At 43.1% G+C, this 16,634-nt stretch overlaps 1 protein-coding gene across 22 annotated transcripts in view; it reads left to right on the top strand.

Moving 5' to 3' along the window:
* Positions 1–16,634, top strand: part of DLG2 (discs large MAGUK scaffold protein 2) — a 1,324,826-nt gene that overhangs the window by 1,133,187 nt on the left and 175,005 nt on the right. The gene's annotated exons all lie outside the window — the stretch shown is intronic.

Genomic DNA, 16,634 nt, shown 5'->3' with positions numbered 1-16,634 from the left:
AAAGGGGCTTCGCTCTTTCTTCGTCTCTATTAATAGGTTGGATGGGACCTGCATAGGAGACTGAAGCCCTGGCTTTGAACTGTGTCCATTTCACTTACCAACAGTGATCCTTTGGGGAAGTCATGATCTTCTCTTGGATAACGCCTTTTCTCAGACAACAGTGGAGTCTTGTGCTAGGACAGGGATCACTTTATTAAATACTTATAGTTTTTTCTAGAAATAACCACTTGGGGAACAAAAGTCTGGAAACATTATCAGATAAAGATCAGTTACAGAAACCATGGATACTTGAGTTCACGAATAATAACAATAAATACAATGAGGTTATTCAAATAAAAAATAGCCTTTTAAGGAGCAGAAAGGTTATAAACTTATTTTATAGGAGGGGGGACCCAATAAAAAGTGGAATTATCTTCTGGAAGGCAGGCCCTTTGTAGTACAGACACTTCCCCACTAGGTGAGTATTCTAGGAGCCCATCTGTATCAGTGTACCAGCTGGTGTTGTTGTGAGAGGCTGTCTGTGTTCAGCTTCAGTGAATTTTTTTTGAAGACTCTTTCAACACATTTGCTGATTTATGAGTGCACCTGCCCACACCATGCTGAGTGTTCAGCAGTTTTTGACCAAAAACGACATGACCCCCATGCTCCACCCCTTCTATTTACCTGACCTTGCCCTGAGCGACTTTTTTTTGTTTCCCTGGATGAAAAAAGTCCTCAAAGGGAAACAATTTGCTGATGTGGAAGAAGTGAAACAAAAAATGGCAGAAGTACTAAAAGGCATCAAAATCGACGAGTTCAAAAACTGTTTTGAGCTGTGGAAAAACGTCTCAATAGATGTATTGCATCAAATGGAGAGTACTTTGAAGGTGACTGAAGTTTAAGCATGTAAGAATAAATATAAAATTTTTTATAAATAAATTCCAGTTTTGGGGGGGTCCTGTCTCATATAACTACAGATGGCAGAAGAAGTCTTATGGAAGGAGAGAGAATTAAAAGAAAGATTTCAGTTCTCTATAAAATACTTTTTTATAGTGACATCTGTCTAGCAATAGGGTAGGCAGATCTAAAAACCAGTGCTAGTGAAAGCGTGAAGCAGAGAATCTGATACAAATGTTTATAAAATCACGGGAGAAGTAGTGGGTCAGGTCAGGCCTGAGAGAAGCTCGGCGGCGTGTAATAGTGTTTGACCTGTCTGCCAACACCCATGCACCCCTGGTCATGTCACGTCACTGTCCTTTTCACTCCTAACACTTGTAGAGCTGACAGAGAACTCCAATCCCGTGTTTCCGTGGCACGCCTTGTTCTAAAAAACGTTCAGAGAACCTCTAAAAGGGCAGTACTGATTATTTATTTTCTTTTAGGCAAGTAGCCCAATGGTTGAACAAAGGCATGCCTGGTCTAACTTGCTTTTGTCTAGGACTCACGATGCTTTGAGTATTTATTATCGTAGTTTAAACAACAGATGCATTTGAAAGGATTATTTTTAAATGGTAAGCTTTATCATCTTGAAATTCTCCCTCATCTCTTCCTTCAACTTTTTTTAGTCCCCAATCACGATTATCTGTCATATCCCTCAGGTGATCCTTGGCAGAGATGGGGCACCCACGAGCTAACCTAACTGCAAAAGTATAATCCCTGTTCATACTCTCCTTTGCTCTCAGCTGTGTGCTATGTTGTAGCTATTCCTTGTTTTACTCCTGCTGCTTAAAATCTTTGAGAGGAAATACTGTGCCTTATACTGCAAATATAAGAGAAAAGACTGCACTGCCTAGCACAGGATTTAACATAAGAAGGAAACCCAACAATGGTTAAGGAGTGGAGAGCCAACTCTTCTCTGCTAGAACCAACTCTACCAGTCTCTTCCCTGCAAGATTCTCCCTCACACCCCGGCCCTGCTCTTACCAGTGGCTCAGTGCCTTCTTTCGTGTGGTGCCTTAAGTCTTGTCTTCTCCAAGCTGGGTATCAGTCACTTGTGTGCACACATTTTATTTTTCCACACTTCTGAAGTTTTAAAGCATTCTATATATTTCTTACTTCTCTGACAATATTTTAAAACTAGTTGATTAATCAAGCACTTAGTTTCAAGATCCTCCTGGACAGGCAAATTTTCAACCATGCAAAAAATATGTTCTCCGCCCTCAAAGTCTAGTTGGAGCTTAGGCTATGTAAGTAGGATGGGAAAGCTCATAAATATTAGTGCTGACTGATGAACTTTCAGAAGAGGATTTTTTTTACACTGAGCGATGCAGAATTTTCAGCAAGTATATATGCTTCAGTTAGCTTTTCAAAGATATGTTGAAGATTGTAAGAGATTGTAAGAGAAATGGGGGGCACATTCACTTTAAGGAAGATTGACATACTTTCCAATCTGATATTTATTGGTAATCCGCTGTGTGCCAAGCACTGAGCTAGAGATTACTGCTGTGAGCTTTCTGAGGCAAGTGTGGTTTCGTTTCCCAGGTTATTCGTGACCTCATTCACTCCTACTGCTTTAACTACTACCTATTGGCATGCAAAAGGCACCCAACTTTACCTTTCCACCCCCAGAATCTTCTAGCAAGTCTTACCTTGGATCTCCTCTTAAGGGAAAGTGAGGTGTGATGATTCTAGTCCACCCAGTCTCTGCCAGCCATTCCCACTCTCCCCTCCCAAAGGCACCAGACACCATAAGCCTACAAAAGTTATAGTATGCAGATACCCAGTTCTTTGCAATTACAGAATCTCTAGGTAGTATAACTATGAGTGTACAAAACATGTTTGAAAGTGTTCCTCCATACCACCACTGCTGCCCGTTTGGGACAGGAGAGCCTTGTGGACTAACACGGACCAGCCTACAGGATGGCAGCCTACTATCCCCACTCACTGAATCCACACCGTGGGCCAGGTGCTGTGCTGGGTGCCTTCTGTCTGCAGTCGCTCCTCTGGCAGTAGCTCTGGACGTATCACCACCGTCATTTTATAAGTGAGAACAATGAGGTCACAGACACAGCTTGTCCAAGTTTTTAGGTCTAGTAAGTGGCAGCAGTTAGGATGAGAACCCAGATCTACTTGGTTCCAAATGCAGAGCTTTTTCTATTACATTACAACAGAAGTAGGTTAATAGTTTTCAGTGCCTCAGTCCGTTTGGAAAGAAGGGATGGATTCTTATTTCTGGCTGTCTCAGAATTACAATGCTCTTGACAACTGAGGTTTCTCAAAGAAAATCAGAGCCGAGGTGGTATTGCATTGTGCTGGACAATCGGAAGGACCCAGGCATTTTAATTTTAATGGAATCACCAACCACACACACAAGTGGTTTATGACCCAGGTAATCCCTGAGTCAGAGCATACAATCTATCTGCGAAGAAACTTTTGACCAAGCAAAACCAGCGAACTTCATTCACTTATTCACTCTCTCAATGAATACTTTGCAAGTTTGGACTGTGGACCACACACTGGTAATGCAGACACAATATACATTTTTAACAGGGTGTCTTGCCGGGTCTAATACATATTTAATAGAGAGCTTCCCTTGGAAATTGATGTACTCTTCTAATTTATAGGAAGGTTTCCAGCCTCGGTGGTGCACTAGCAGAGGAAACAGTAAAAACAACAGCTTTTAGCCTCCGAGATAAGATTTTGGCAGCAATGTGGTATGTTATACCCACTGAGGGCAGTGTCTGAATGGAAAAGGCAAAAGCACTTTGGCATCAGACAGTCTAGGGCTCAGCCCTCAGCTCTGACATTTAATAGCTGGCTGTGTGATCTTAAGTTATTTCATCCTAGGAGCCTCTATTCTTCAACAGCAAGGTAGGAATACTACTGCCCGTTGAATTGCTTTTTCTTTTCTTTTCACTCAGTTGTTTAACACATATTTATAGAACATTAAAACAGTCAAGAAAACAGGTATCACCCCATGTATTTTAAGCAGAAAGGGAAGTAATTCAGGGTATCAGTGGGCTTAGAAACCACTGAAAGGTGGGGCAGTGAGTGAGAGGCAGGGGTGGAGGGCAGCGACACCCAAATGGGAAATTTCGAGAAGCCACTTGGGACTGATAGTCTCTTGCCAGCCCTGGAGCGGGAGACCAACAGTGGACTGTGGAGTCTGAGGACACTGTAAGGAGCTGCAGCAGCAGCAGTGTGGCCTTCCACATGCCAAAACCCATGCAAGTTACTCGGATCAGATTGGAAGACTCTAAGCTGTAACCCTGCTGACAAGAGATCCTGGGAAGACGGCTCTCAGGCTTCTAGCCCTTGTGAGCAGCGGAGGGCACTGGGGAATGGGTGGGGGTGGGGGGCCAGTGATTGGTGCCAAGGACCAGTAGGTGGACAGCCAGAACAAGCACCTCCAACGTGGAGGAATTGTTCTGCAGATCCTGAGGTGAATAAAAACATAAAATATCCCCTCATGTGGCTCACATTTAATTGTAGGAGATTAAATGAGTTCACGTATTAACATGTTTAATAGAAGCAGGCACATAGTAGGTACCTTAGAATCAGTTGTTTCTTTAAGTCTCATACTGGCCCACTCTGTCCTCTCCATGAGACTGCTGACGAAGTAAATAATTTCAAAGTTTACAAAAGGAAGAGCTGAGGGTGTGCCTTTGGTGTCACATAGCAAAGTTTGAATCAACAGTGCCTGCCTGTATCAGATGGAGTCTTATTTCAGTTTGTATTGACTCTGAAGACCACTTGGACATGCTTCAAGGCATATATCCTCTAAATAGACGATATAGGCCATGTTTAACGATATTCGTGAGTATATGTGCGTATTAACTCAGTACATTGAAATGCAAATGTCCCGTAAACACACAAACATTGCCTCCTCACAGCAGGTATGAGGATGGGAGATGAACATCTCAGGGCATGTATTAATGTATTTAATTGCATGAATGATTCATTTATTCTATCCTGAGGATTTACCACTCACCTTCCTATCTGTCTCTAACAGGAGGTCACTATGCTTTGTTCCCTCTCTTCAGCCAGGTGCGTACAGTGCAGTCAATTCATTGAAGCCCCCGTTGAAGCAGCTTCACAGTGCCCTTTAAAGTCTGGGGTGAGAGCTGTCTGAAGCACTTGTAGTGGCCTTTGTCCTTAATTCAAGCTGTGGACCACAAGGGGAAGAACAGGAGCTTTAGAGAAGTCAGAGTGGTGTGAGCACACGGAGGGATGCAAGGAAGGAGACGGAAAGGGGAGGAGAAAGGGAAGGAGGAGGGGAAATCAATCCCATAGTTTTCTGACCTTTCTATCTCCCCATCACTACTTTTCACCTGTAACCCACCTCCCACCCCTGCCCCGACCCACACATTTATGTACCTCAGCCTTTTCTCTTCCTGTCGATACTGCCTTGATCTTTTCTAGCATGTCACCTGAAATGTCAGTGTATGACTATCTGGGACTGCATCTGTGCTCACCTCGGTGAGCAGTGTTACCAAGGTGAAACAGTGTATCAGATGAGGTCCCAGTAGAAAATGTCTAGAGGTGACCTTCCTGAAAACTGTTAGTTTAATGAAACACGGGAGCCTCTACACAAACACATACACACCCACCACCCCTGGAGGCAGCAGCCGCTGGGCTCCGGTTGATGGCGGCCTGTTAGGAATCCAGGCTGCATTGCCAGACTTTTCATTTCGGGGGTAGCCACAATGTGAATTTTGATGGTTAATTTCTCAATTTTTAAATGTTAACCCTTAGTTCTTGTTTCTGCCAACACCATGAAGTCAGAAAATAAATAGGTTTGTGTCACACATGGCTGGCATGCTGATGATTCATAACCTACTTTGTAGCATCTTCTGTCATAGAACTTGAACAATGTTATTACATGTTACTGTTTCTGTGTATTCTTCCCCTGGGCCAAGAGCTCCGTAAGGGCTAGGTAGTGTCTTATTTCTCCAAGATTACCAACCACCATGGTCCTCGGGACATGTCAGGTACTTTAAAAAAAAAAATCTATGCTTCTGTATATCTGTCTCTTTTTTAAATGAATATGAGCCTCTGTTCATTCTCTAGATCAATTTGTTGTGTCTTATCTTCTCAGCTAGCTATACATCACTTATTGATAAAGTCCTAATATGAGTCATCATAAGTCACAATAGTAATAACTAATACTTGCATAAATATTTTAATTGGGAAACTTGATAGTTAATACTTTAAAGGAACTTATAGTCTACCTGATATGAGTAAAATAAGCAAAACTCAGGACCACATTTTTGGTTTGCTCTCAGATCTGGTTTATTTGGAGACTGAATGGTGTAAAGAGAATCTAGGGGCAAATGTAGGATGAAATCCTGTCACTGTCACTCGTCAGCCATGTGAACTTGGGCAACTCATGTCATTTGTCTGGGCCTCAGTTTACTCATCTCTCCAATGTGAATAATAATACCAACTCCATAGGCCAGTTGTAAAGATTGCAATAAGTACTGTACATGTGGCCTTGTGCACAATAAAAATTAAATGTTTATTCTTTGCAAGGAAAGGGTATTTCATTTTATCTCACTTCTTTTTTTTTTTTAAATATATTTATTGATTACGCTATTACAGTTGTCGCATCTCCCCCCCTCCACTCCACTCCATCCTGCCCACCCCCCTCCCTCCCACATTCCCTCCCTATAGTTCATGTCCATAGGTCATACTTATAAGTTCTTTGGCTTCTACATTTCCTACACTATTTTTACCCTCCCCCTGTCTATTTTCCACCTATCATCTATGCTACTTATTCTCTGTACCATCCCCCCCCTCCCCCTCCCACTCCCTTAATGACAACCCTCATCTTCCAGTTGTTTGCCTAGTTTGCTCTCGTTTTTGTTTTATGTGTGGCCATTAATAATTGTGAGTTTGCTGTCATTTTTACTGTTCCTATTTTTTATCTTCTTTTTCTTAGGTAACTCCCTTTAACATTTCATATAATAAGGGCTTGGTGATGATGAACTTCTTTAACTTGACCTTATCTGAGAAGTACTTTATCTTCCCTTCCATTCTAAGTGATAGCTTTGCTGGATACAGTAATCTTGGATGTAGGTCCTTGCGTTTAATCTTGGGTAATGTAATTATGATGTGCCTTGGTGTGTTCCTCCTTGGGTCCAGCTTCTTTGGGACTCTCTGAGCTTCCTGGACTTCCCGGAAGTCTATTTCCTTTGCCAGATTAGGGAAGTTCTCCTTCATTATTTGTTCAAATAAGTTTTCAATTTTTTGTTCTTCCTCTTCTCCTTCTGGCACCCCTATAATTCTGATGTTGGAACGTTTCAAGGCATCCGGGAGGTTCCTAAGCCTCTCCTCATTTTTCCAAGTTCTTGTTTCTTCATTCTTTTCTGGTTGGATGTTTGTTTCTTCCTTCTGGTCCACACCATTGATTTGAGTCCCAGTTTCCTTCTCATCACTATTGGTTCCCTGTACATTTTCCTTTGTTTCTCTTAGCATAGGCTTCATTTTTTCATCTGTTTTTCGAATAGATTCAACCAAGTCTGTGAGCATATTGATAACCAGTGCTTTGAACTGTGCATCCAATAGGTTGGCTATCTCTTCGTCGCTAAGTTGTATTTTTTCTGGAGCTTTGAAGTGTTCTGTCATTTGGGCCTTTTTTTTTTTTTTTTTGTCTTGGCGCGTCTGTTACTTTAAGGGGCGGAGCCTTAGGTGTTCACCAGGGCAGGGTGATGCAGGTCGCTGCGCTCTGACGCTGTATGTGGGGGAGGGGCCGAGCGGGAGCAATGGCGCCCGCCTCACTCTCCTCCAGCTTTCAATCCTTCAGTCTGCTACCCACAATCAAACTGGGCCACTCCGGTGCTGGTTCCTGAGTGGGTGGGCCTGTGCACACTCTAGGCCCCCGTGGGTCTCTCCAACAACCTCTCCTGTGAGGCCGGGAGTCTCTCCTGCTGCCGCCCCAACCCCCACGGGCGTTTTCAATCAGAGGTTTGAGGCTTTATTTCCCCGAGCTGGAGCCCTGGGTTACGCGGTCTGCTTCGCTGCCCGCCATTCGTCCAGTTTATCTGTGGGTGAATGTGGTGCCGCGGGGTGCTACCCGCTGCTCTGCCTGCCCCACTCTCCACCACTCTGAGTCCGGCCCTCTGGGTTTATCTGTGCAAATGTGGGGCTGCAGGGTCTGCTAGTGCTCAGACTGCCTGCGCCATTTGTCCCACACTCCGCCAGTCTCAGTCCCGCCACAGCCACGCGAGTCCTCTCCACCCTGGTGCCCCTCCTACCAGTCTGGATGAATGTTTATTTTCTATTTCCTTGGTGTTGGTCCCCCTTGCTGTTCGATTCTCTGTCAGTTCTGGTTGTGCGAGGAGGCGCAGTGTGTCTACCTACGCCGCCATCTTGGTTCTCCCATTTTATCTCACTTCTTTGACGCATTAAAGCCTATGTGAATATAAGAAATAGGGCTGTATATTTGCTTTTTAAAAAAGTAGAAATAAAAATGATGTAGTACATATAGAGAAACAAAAATCTTTTCTGTTTTTGGATAATTATGTAGGCCAAAATTTGAAGAATGGAGTGAACTGTGAAAGTTTTCTAGTCCTGGTGTTTGTTGTTATTCTCATCTTTAATACTGGGCCTTTAACACAGATATGAAGAGCCGATTCCTGCTGATGTTTTTGACCCAGGAAACTGGGTGGTCCGAAGTGCCTTCTGGGAGGAGGAGCAGGTTTCTGGAGGAAAAGTTCAGTCTTAAGTTCTTAGATGCCTGAGGGCATGCAGGAGGAGCCCTGAGGTAAAGTTCTGAAGACAGGTGTGAGGTGCAGACAGGAATTGCATGCGGAAGAAGGGAGTGCTTGGGAATTGTATAGAGAGTAAGGAGAGAAGAGAGTCATAGAAGACTTTCATTAGCACTTGGAAAACTCTTCCTAGTGCCCTAGAACTGTAGGGATTTCCTGGTTCTGCTTGCATGGACTTTTATCTAGGACAGGATCTGCAAAGTAGGATTCAGATAATTTGTCCAGAACTGGAGACTGGTACTCTGAAGGCACTGAAGGAAAAAGGATGGCATTGTGTCCACAGTTTACAATCAGATAGGCTACATTTTAAGAAGCAATGGCATCACAATACAATTTAACATGAGGTCAGTGCAATACAATGCAATACAATCCAGTTTCATATGGGATCACATTTGCTGATGGCAGGCTGTAGGAATTTGAAGACAGAAGGTGAGTCATCCATTGTCTTGCAGTATGTGGATCAGGAGTTGGATTGTCTACTTAGCCTTTCTGTTCCCCAGCTTCCTTGTCTGTTAGGTGAGGGTAATCCCCACTGCCCAGGGTTGCTGCGCACAAAGAAATATGGAGCCTCATTGGCATGACAAACCTGCTGAGTAAGATTGTGAAAAGAAAACCAAACCTATTGACCTGCCAGGCAAGAAGTCTTCCATCACCTGCGGGAAATAATTACCTGGTGGAGGGTTTAGGAGTAGGGTACAAAAGGGTAAAGGAATAAACCCAAGGGAGTAGGGTATCAGTGTCTACTTTATTTCTGAGCAAAAAAGATATGTGGACTCCTGCAGACCCTAGTCTGGGTGTAGACCAAGGATAGACAAGGAATGGGAGGTAGGCGTTATCTCTCTGGCTGTCAGTCTCGTTAATTAATCCCTGTGTGCCTCAGTTTTGTCAGCTCTAAAAGGAAACTATAGTACCCACTACATAGAGCTGTTAAGATTGAATGAGTTTATCACAGACACAGACAATAGTATGGTGGTTACCAGAGGGAAAGCGGGGGTGGGAGGGACATAGTAAAGGGTAAAAGGGGTCAAATATATGGTGACCAAGGAGATTTGACTTTGGGTGGTGAGCACACAATGCAATATACAGATGATGTATTGTAGAAATACACACTTGAGACCTATATAATTTTATTAACCAATGCCACCTCAATAAATTTAATTTTAATTTTTTTTTAAAGAATGAGTTTGCATATGTAACACTCTTAGACTGCTGTTTGACACAGGTAAATGCTCAAAAAGTGTTGGCTATTATTATGACCATTATCCCACAGTAATTTCTTGTGTTTCTGATATATATTATCAACTGTGAAAGTCACTGAGACATGAAGGTGAAGAAAGTTATGGGCAGCCAGGGCCATAGAGAAGAGCAGTTCAGGGCATAGCATCTGCATCTGGACACAGGGACCTGGTTTCAAACCTGGGGTCCATCATGTTTCCACCGGTGTAACCTGGAGCAAGTGTCCACTTCTGTAGACTGTGGGGGATGCCAACACCCACATCAGGTTGGAGGGAAAGGCATAAGATCAATCTCCACATAAGGCATCCAGGGCAGTTCCTGGCACGTAGCAAATGCTCAGTCCCAGGAATATTGAAGAAAACTTCAGAGAGATGGTGAGACTTGAAGGTGCATAAGGTTGGAGAGCTGAGAAGACAGGCTATTCCAGGGCTTTCCAAGGGAGAGGATATTTTTCAAAGCCCTTTGTTGTGTTTGTTAAGCAATGTGCTCAAGCAGTAGAGCCAATTGTGAATAAGATGGGTCACACTGGGCAAGGTCATTTTACTAAGCTAAAGAATCTCTTGTTTCAAACAAGAAAATATATTGCAAATTATTTAGCTTGCCAAAAAGTGAGAGTCAAATAGTGTCAGTTACAATTGCAAAATATACTTTAGCTACTAAGAATAGTTATGTTTATTTTCATTACCATCCTATGAAGCTGAGAAAAGACTTGACCTTTGATCTCTTTGCTGGCAGTTGGAAAAAATTGCCGTAATTATGGTTGGTTGGACCAATAATTTTTGGCAAAAATTTTTTTCTCCTCTCATGTGTCTATAGATTTAGATGACCAGAGTAAAGCTGCATTTTTCATAAGTAATAAGGTCTCTCTGTGTTTGTCCCCACCTTGCTAAGAAGACAGGAAACATGAAATCTTTCAAAAAGCACTTTATATATAGGAAGCGTCCAGTTTAAAATCTGTTGGGGACTCACTATCAACAAACAAGAAAATACTAGGCAGCTGGACTATAATTAAGAGATAGTGCAGATACTTATACAGAAAGAGCTAATTTGGGGAGGTAATTCCTGTTAAGGGTTTCCAGACCTTAGCTCGTGTGTGCTCACAATCATGCAGTCTGAGGCACCCAGGGGTGGCCAGTATCCTTGTTTCACGGAGGTTTAGTAACTTGCCCAAGGTCACAGCACAGCCACGCCTTCTTGCCTCTGTAGCGCTGTTTTCTTAGGTCTGGGTGTTCATGAGAGACATCTGAGTTTATTTCCTGCTGGCGACTCTGCATGTTCTCTCGGCCTAATGTCTTTGGCAGTGAGAAGAAGATGGTAAGCGTGGAGTACCTATGAAAGCGGGGACACTATTGGTACACAGGAGTGTAGCAAACAATGATGTAACAAAGGCAAAGGTTACTGATAAGCTTTGCTAAATGAGTAAGTGACTGGTAAACCAAAGATTAAATGTGGTGTGAGCTGGGGGGACAATGTTAATGGCAGAGGTGAGATTAGAACCCAGATTTCTTAGATTGTAGGCTAACAACCAACTAAGGGGTATCAGCCTTGCATCTCTACGGTGTCAGGTGCCTCACTTGTGTGATTTCTTACCTCTAATAGCGGGGTTAGTGAGTTAGGAAACTCAATTCAAGAGGTCTGTCCTTTTGTTAAGCCATCGAATTGACGTATCATGCCAGGCACTAACTATAATGGTTAGTAGCTTTTCATTAGAGTCGTAGCAGCAAAAAATCACTGACAGAATAAGACAAATTCCAATTTAAATGCTGTAACAAAGAGCTATGGGAACAGAGGTGAAATAGCAGCTCTTGCTGACTGAGCTTCATGAAATGTCGACTAGAAAAGGTGGCGTTTAGACTGCGTCTTGGAGCATCAGTAGGATTCCAGGAGCCACTCATGGGGTAGCAAGGGGGAGGAGCCTCAGAGAGAGAAGCCGGAGGTGTGAAAAGCTGTAACTATTCAAGATCCTACCTCTTGGTCTCAGAGGCTGCATGGAACAGATGATGAAGGGGAGATGTTGGCTTCTGTGTCAATGAGTGCACAGCGGCCTGGGGTTGGTGACTTCAGAATCATCATCCAGCGCTTGTTCATCTGATCTTAGTTTCACATAACAATATTGTAATTTATTCATGGCATCCAAAGTGTAGCAAAATGTAGTTTTACAGCCTGTACTGACATCGGTGCATTCCATTGGGAAGGAAGAAAGGATTTTCTTTGGGAAACAAATTGGTAATATATTTGGAAAACATGTGAGGATAAATTAATTTTCATTATGGAACAAATTCTGACCTACTGAGTAGCAAGTTTTCTCTATTCCTTCTCCACGATTTTTCTCTACACACCCCCTGGCCCCTTTATTCTGCTGGGGAGGAAAAGTAGGCATGGTAATGAGAGCCAGGCTAGCGAAGGATGTTCTGAGCACTACCTGGCTCGTGGTCCTATCTACGTTCTGAGCACTACCTGGCTCGTTGTCCTATCTACATAGGTGAAGAAGCGTGCAGGAGAAATCTGGTCAGGACCTGCCCAGGAGGAGATGCTGGATGGAAAGTCCCCGAGCCTCTGACAGTCTCTGTTATCTGCAGAGCTTCAACCAAGCCTGACTAATGTTATAGCACCCAATAGTCCTGTTTGTTCAAGCAGAGTGGCAGTATTTGAGAAGTGGTATTTCATTGGAATGGGGTTTTGCTGAAAGTGGATTCAGTGGTGCCTCTTAATGAGTGTCATCCCGCTGACTGTTCAGGGTTGTGTTCTCTGTGCCATCTGTTAACATTCTGAGTTCTCCACACAGCAAGCAAGTGCTGTTTGATGTTCCCCTGGTCTGTGTAGCCCCAGCCATGTATGACCAGAGGAGCTGGGTGCTGACCAGCGTGTCTTTATGGCAGACCCTCCTAGGAGGCTCAGGTCACATCTGCGGAATTCCTACGGCCCTATTGAGACGTCCTCGAGGAAATGCCAGGAGTTGAGATGAGCACAACTTCTCCAGGGCACTCTGACACCAACAGCTCACTGCTGAGACAGTAAAATAGTCTGTGAGAGCAGTTTAGGAAAAATGTACATTTTGAATTTGAGTTTAGGCAGTGAATTAAGGAGGCATCTTTTGCAAGAGTATAGGGATATGGGGAGCTGTTGTATCATCTTAATTGGCACATTCCAAATTTTCTCTTTTATTTATAAAGATTGATTGTGGAAAACAAAATTAAATCTCTTAAGACACTGTTGAGAATTTATATTATTCTTTCTTTTAAATCCACGCACACGCACACACACATGGAAACCCCCATGATAGAGAGCAATTGCTGTGAGGTCTAGGCAGGACACAGGACTCATCCACCTGCTCCCAAAGCGTGTCCCAGCCGACCCAGCACGAGTTCTCCAACAAAGCCTCGCCCCTGTAGTTCAGCTTTCTCTGCACAGGAAGTGCTGGGCACCCTGTGGTGGAGCCCGTGCCAACCTGTGTCTCATCATGGTCATGATCTCCGCCATGTTTCCTGAAAGCTGAGGTGCAGACACCCATGTGCATATCTCTTGTGTTTCCTTCTTTTGTTCTTACATTCTTTCTTTCATTTGTTCCACAGACATTTACCTATTTACCCAGGGCCAGTTATGTACTAAGTACTGAACTAGGCACTGAGGCTGTGTTTTTAAAGTGCCCTAGTCCTCAGTGGTGAGGAACAGAGTTGTCACCCATCACAGTACAGTTTGCAGTAAGTGCCGGACAGCTGTGGAGCATAGAGGACACCTTATTTGTTATGCATCTACTTTATACCAGGCCGCCGAGGCCTAAGGACCACCATCCACCCTCACGTGGACTGGGATCTTACAGTGCCCTGTGGGCAGGAACTTGTCTGTGTTCATTGTTCCTCCTGTTGTGGAACCAGACGGATGGCTGAGCCGTGTCACCCTTGCCTCCCATCTCGTGCCCTCAAGCCGACCCCACAAGCCAAATTCTGGAATCAGGTTCTTATCTCCTCCTGAATGTTTCAACCTGCTACTAGCAATATCCTCAGGAAATGCAGCCATGCATTAAAGTAAACGATGTCTCTTACTTTAGTTTCTGCAGATATTAGCTAGTGCACGTTTCCTGCCCTTGTGGAGTTCTATCCTCTGGGGGGGAGGAGAACACACAAATAACCAGCAACATACAAAGCAGGGCACGGGTGTCACAGCAGAGTGTTCTGTGAATGTGCAGTGAATGAAGCAGCTTCATTCTGACCAGAGGAGTCAGGAAATAGATGAGGAAGTGATCATTTTTCTGGGTCATGAAGATTGGTTAGAATGTCAGCAAAGAGAAAAGAAGCGTTTTAATGGCAGGGGCAAATATAATTAAACGACGTATAACTGGGAAAGTAGAAACTACGCCCTGAAACTGTGCACCGGGAACATTGTAAGGGAGGGTTTTCATAAGAGTTAAGAGAGGGAAGCTGAGGGCAGATCACCAGAGCCTCGAATGCCAGGCTAAGGTACTTGAGGGACATTCTCTGCTATTCTATTTCAACTAGGTTGGTAAAAGAATGTGTCACATGAGGTGAGAGATAGTACTGACAAGGAAAAAACATAATCACTCTGTCAGGAAGTCTCAGTCTGGAGGGCACCTGCTCTTATCCACAGAATACTATAAATGTAGTGTTCTCAAAAATTTAATATTTCCCTATTTTAAAATATTTTTCATCGTCTCCTTCTCAGCATGGCTTATTTTTCTATTCATTAGATGTTCATGGTCACTTCCATTAGCAGACAAAATACATTCATTTCTTTGTGAAAATGGGCCCCCAAAGAAATTCCCCATGTGATGGAAATAAAAAGAAGCGACTCATATTTTACTGGATTTTATGAGTGGATGTGACCTACACAGGGATAGTCACAAATCTAAGAATTCTCAGGTGGCCAAGCTATAGCCTGCTTGAATTTATGAACAAAATATATTTAATTTAGGACCAAGAAAAAGTAGCAGTAATATGCATAAAAAAGCTTCATGCTGATCACAAAAACTAGGTATGGACACTTGGGAGGCGAGGAGGAGCTGTCACTGGCATTGAAAGATGGCCCATTTGTGAGTTGTGTTTCTGTCTCCAGAGGAGAAGATGAGAGTGAGGGAAATTCATTGCAAACCCGCTGATAGGGTTTGTTCCCTATGTCAGGTTTGTTCAGTTTGTAGTTGTTTTGTTGGAATATGAAATGCGTATTTAACACAATGGATGTTAAAACTTTGTAATAATTGAGCCTCTGATAGAAAAGTTATCTTCTCTTTTTTGTTCAGATACTTTTTCATGTTAACTATTTTGTGTCCACAACTGAACTAGCATACACGTCTGGAAAGTTACTCTTAATAGATTGGGATTCCACTTCTGCCACACTCACTTTCTAGCTGTGTGACTTTGGGCACACTCCATAACTTCTCTGAGCCACAGTTTATGCATAGGTGCATTGGGATAAGAGTATCTTACACAGAGCTTCTAGCAGGATTTAAAGAGTGTTCATGTAAATCTCACTGATGTGGGCTAGTGATGCACAGCGCTGGTAGGCTAAGTCTTAGCCCTCTCCCCCCTTCCCACAGCAGGCAGAAAAATAAAACAAGTGCAGGCTGTCGACAGAGAGATAACCTCCTACACCATGTGCAGTCACTGCTTTGTGGCTCCAAGCTGGGGTGCAATTGCACTGCGAAGATTCCAAAAAAGAACATAACACCACTTATGAAAGCTTTTAGCACTTGTGGGTGAACACTGATAATTCTGCATTTCAACTGAGGAGCAACTGCTCTTCTCTGCCTTGAAAAATTCAGTTTCCTAAAAGGGCCAGATCTGATTGGGCCAATGAAGGCTGAATTTACTAATGTGTCGATTTCAGGTGGTTTGCCTCATGCTTTCTGCAAAGGTGCTGATATCCCATGATGTTTCACTGGGGCTTCCTCCAGCCAGAAGTCATGGCCTTAGATTGCCAATGTGACCTTGGTAACTCTGAGCCAGGGGGGAAGCAAACCCCTAACATGATCTAATCCTTTAAGTGTGTTTTGGAAACAGGATTTACACATCTCCCTCTTTATTTAGAAACAAACAGAGTTATAAATTAGACTTCCTATTTAGCAATTAGAATAAATTGAATACATTGGAAGCCTTCTTCCACCTCTCCTTCTCCTCCTACCTCCCCCCTCATTCTCTTCTGTCTTCAACTTTTTCTCCTCCTTTTCTTCCTTCTTCATCACTGCCATAATCAATAATGATAACAGAGACACTCTACAGAAGTGTTCGTCCAAACACTATGTTGTCCTAAAGTGGCTTAGAAAGCCCTGCTAAACCCTGAGGACAATTTGGTCACAAACTAATACTCAATTTACATTAAGAGGAATCGGCCTTTTCTGGGCTTCACTTTGTGTAGCTCTTTTCACATGTGTCATCTTATTTATCCTCACCATAGTCTTGTAATTGTAGTTGGCATTATTGCCAACTCATAGATATTAAGTAATTTGCTCCTGGCAGTAAGAATGTACATCTGGGGTTTCCTCTGAGATTTTTTTTTTTTTTTGCTTCACACTTAGTGTTCTTATTTAATTTAATTAGTATTTATTGAGCACTTATTATATTCTAGGTACTGTAGTAAGAGCCGAGTATACAGTTAAACAAAACATAATGTCTTCCTCCATGGAGTTTTTTACACTAGCAGGGGAAGCAGGTTTAAAAAAAAAAAACATACAAACAAGTATAACAATGTCATAAATGC

Source organism: Desmodus rotundus, chromosome 5, assembly GCF_022682495.2.
Source record: "Desmodus rotundus isolate HL8 chromosome 5, HLdesRot8A.1, whole genome shotgun sequence".
Classification (NCBI taxonomy): Eukaryota; Metazoa; Chordata; class Mammalia; order Chiroptera; family Phyllostomidae; genus Desmodus; species Desmodus rotundus.
This window is presented reverse-complemented; position numbering and strand designations above follow the sequence as displayed.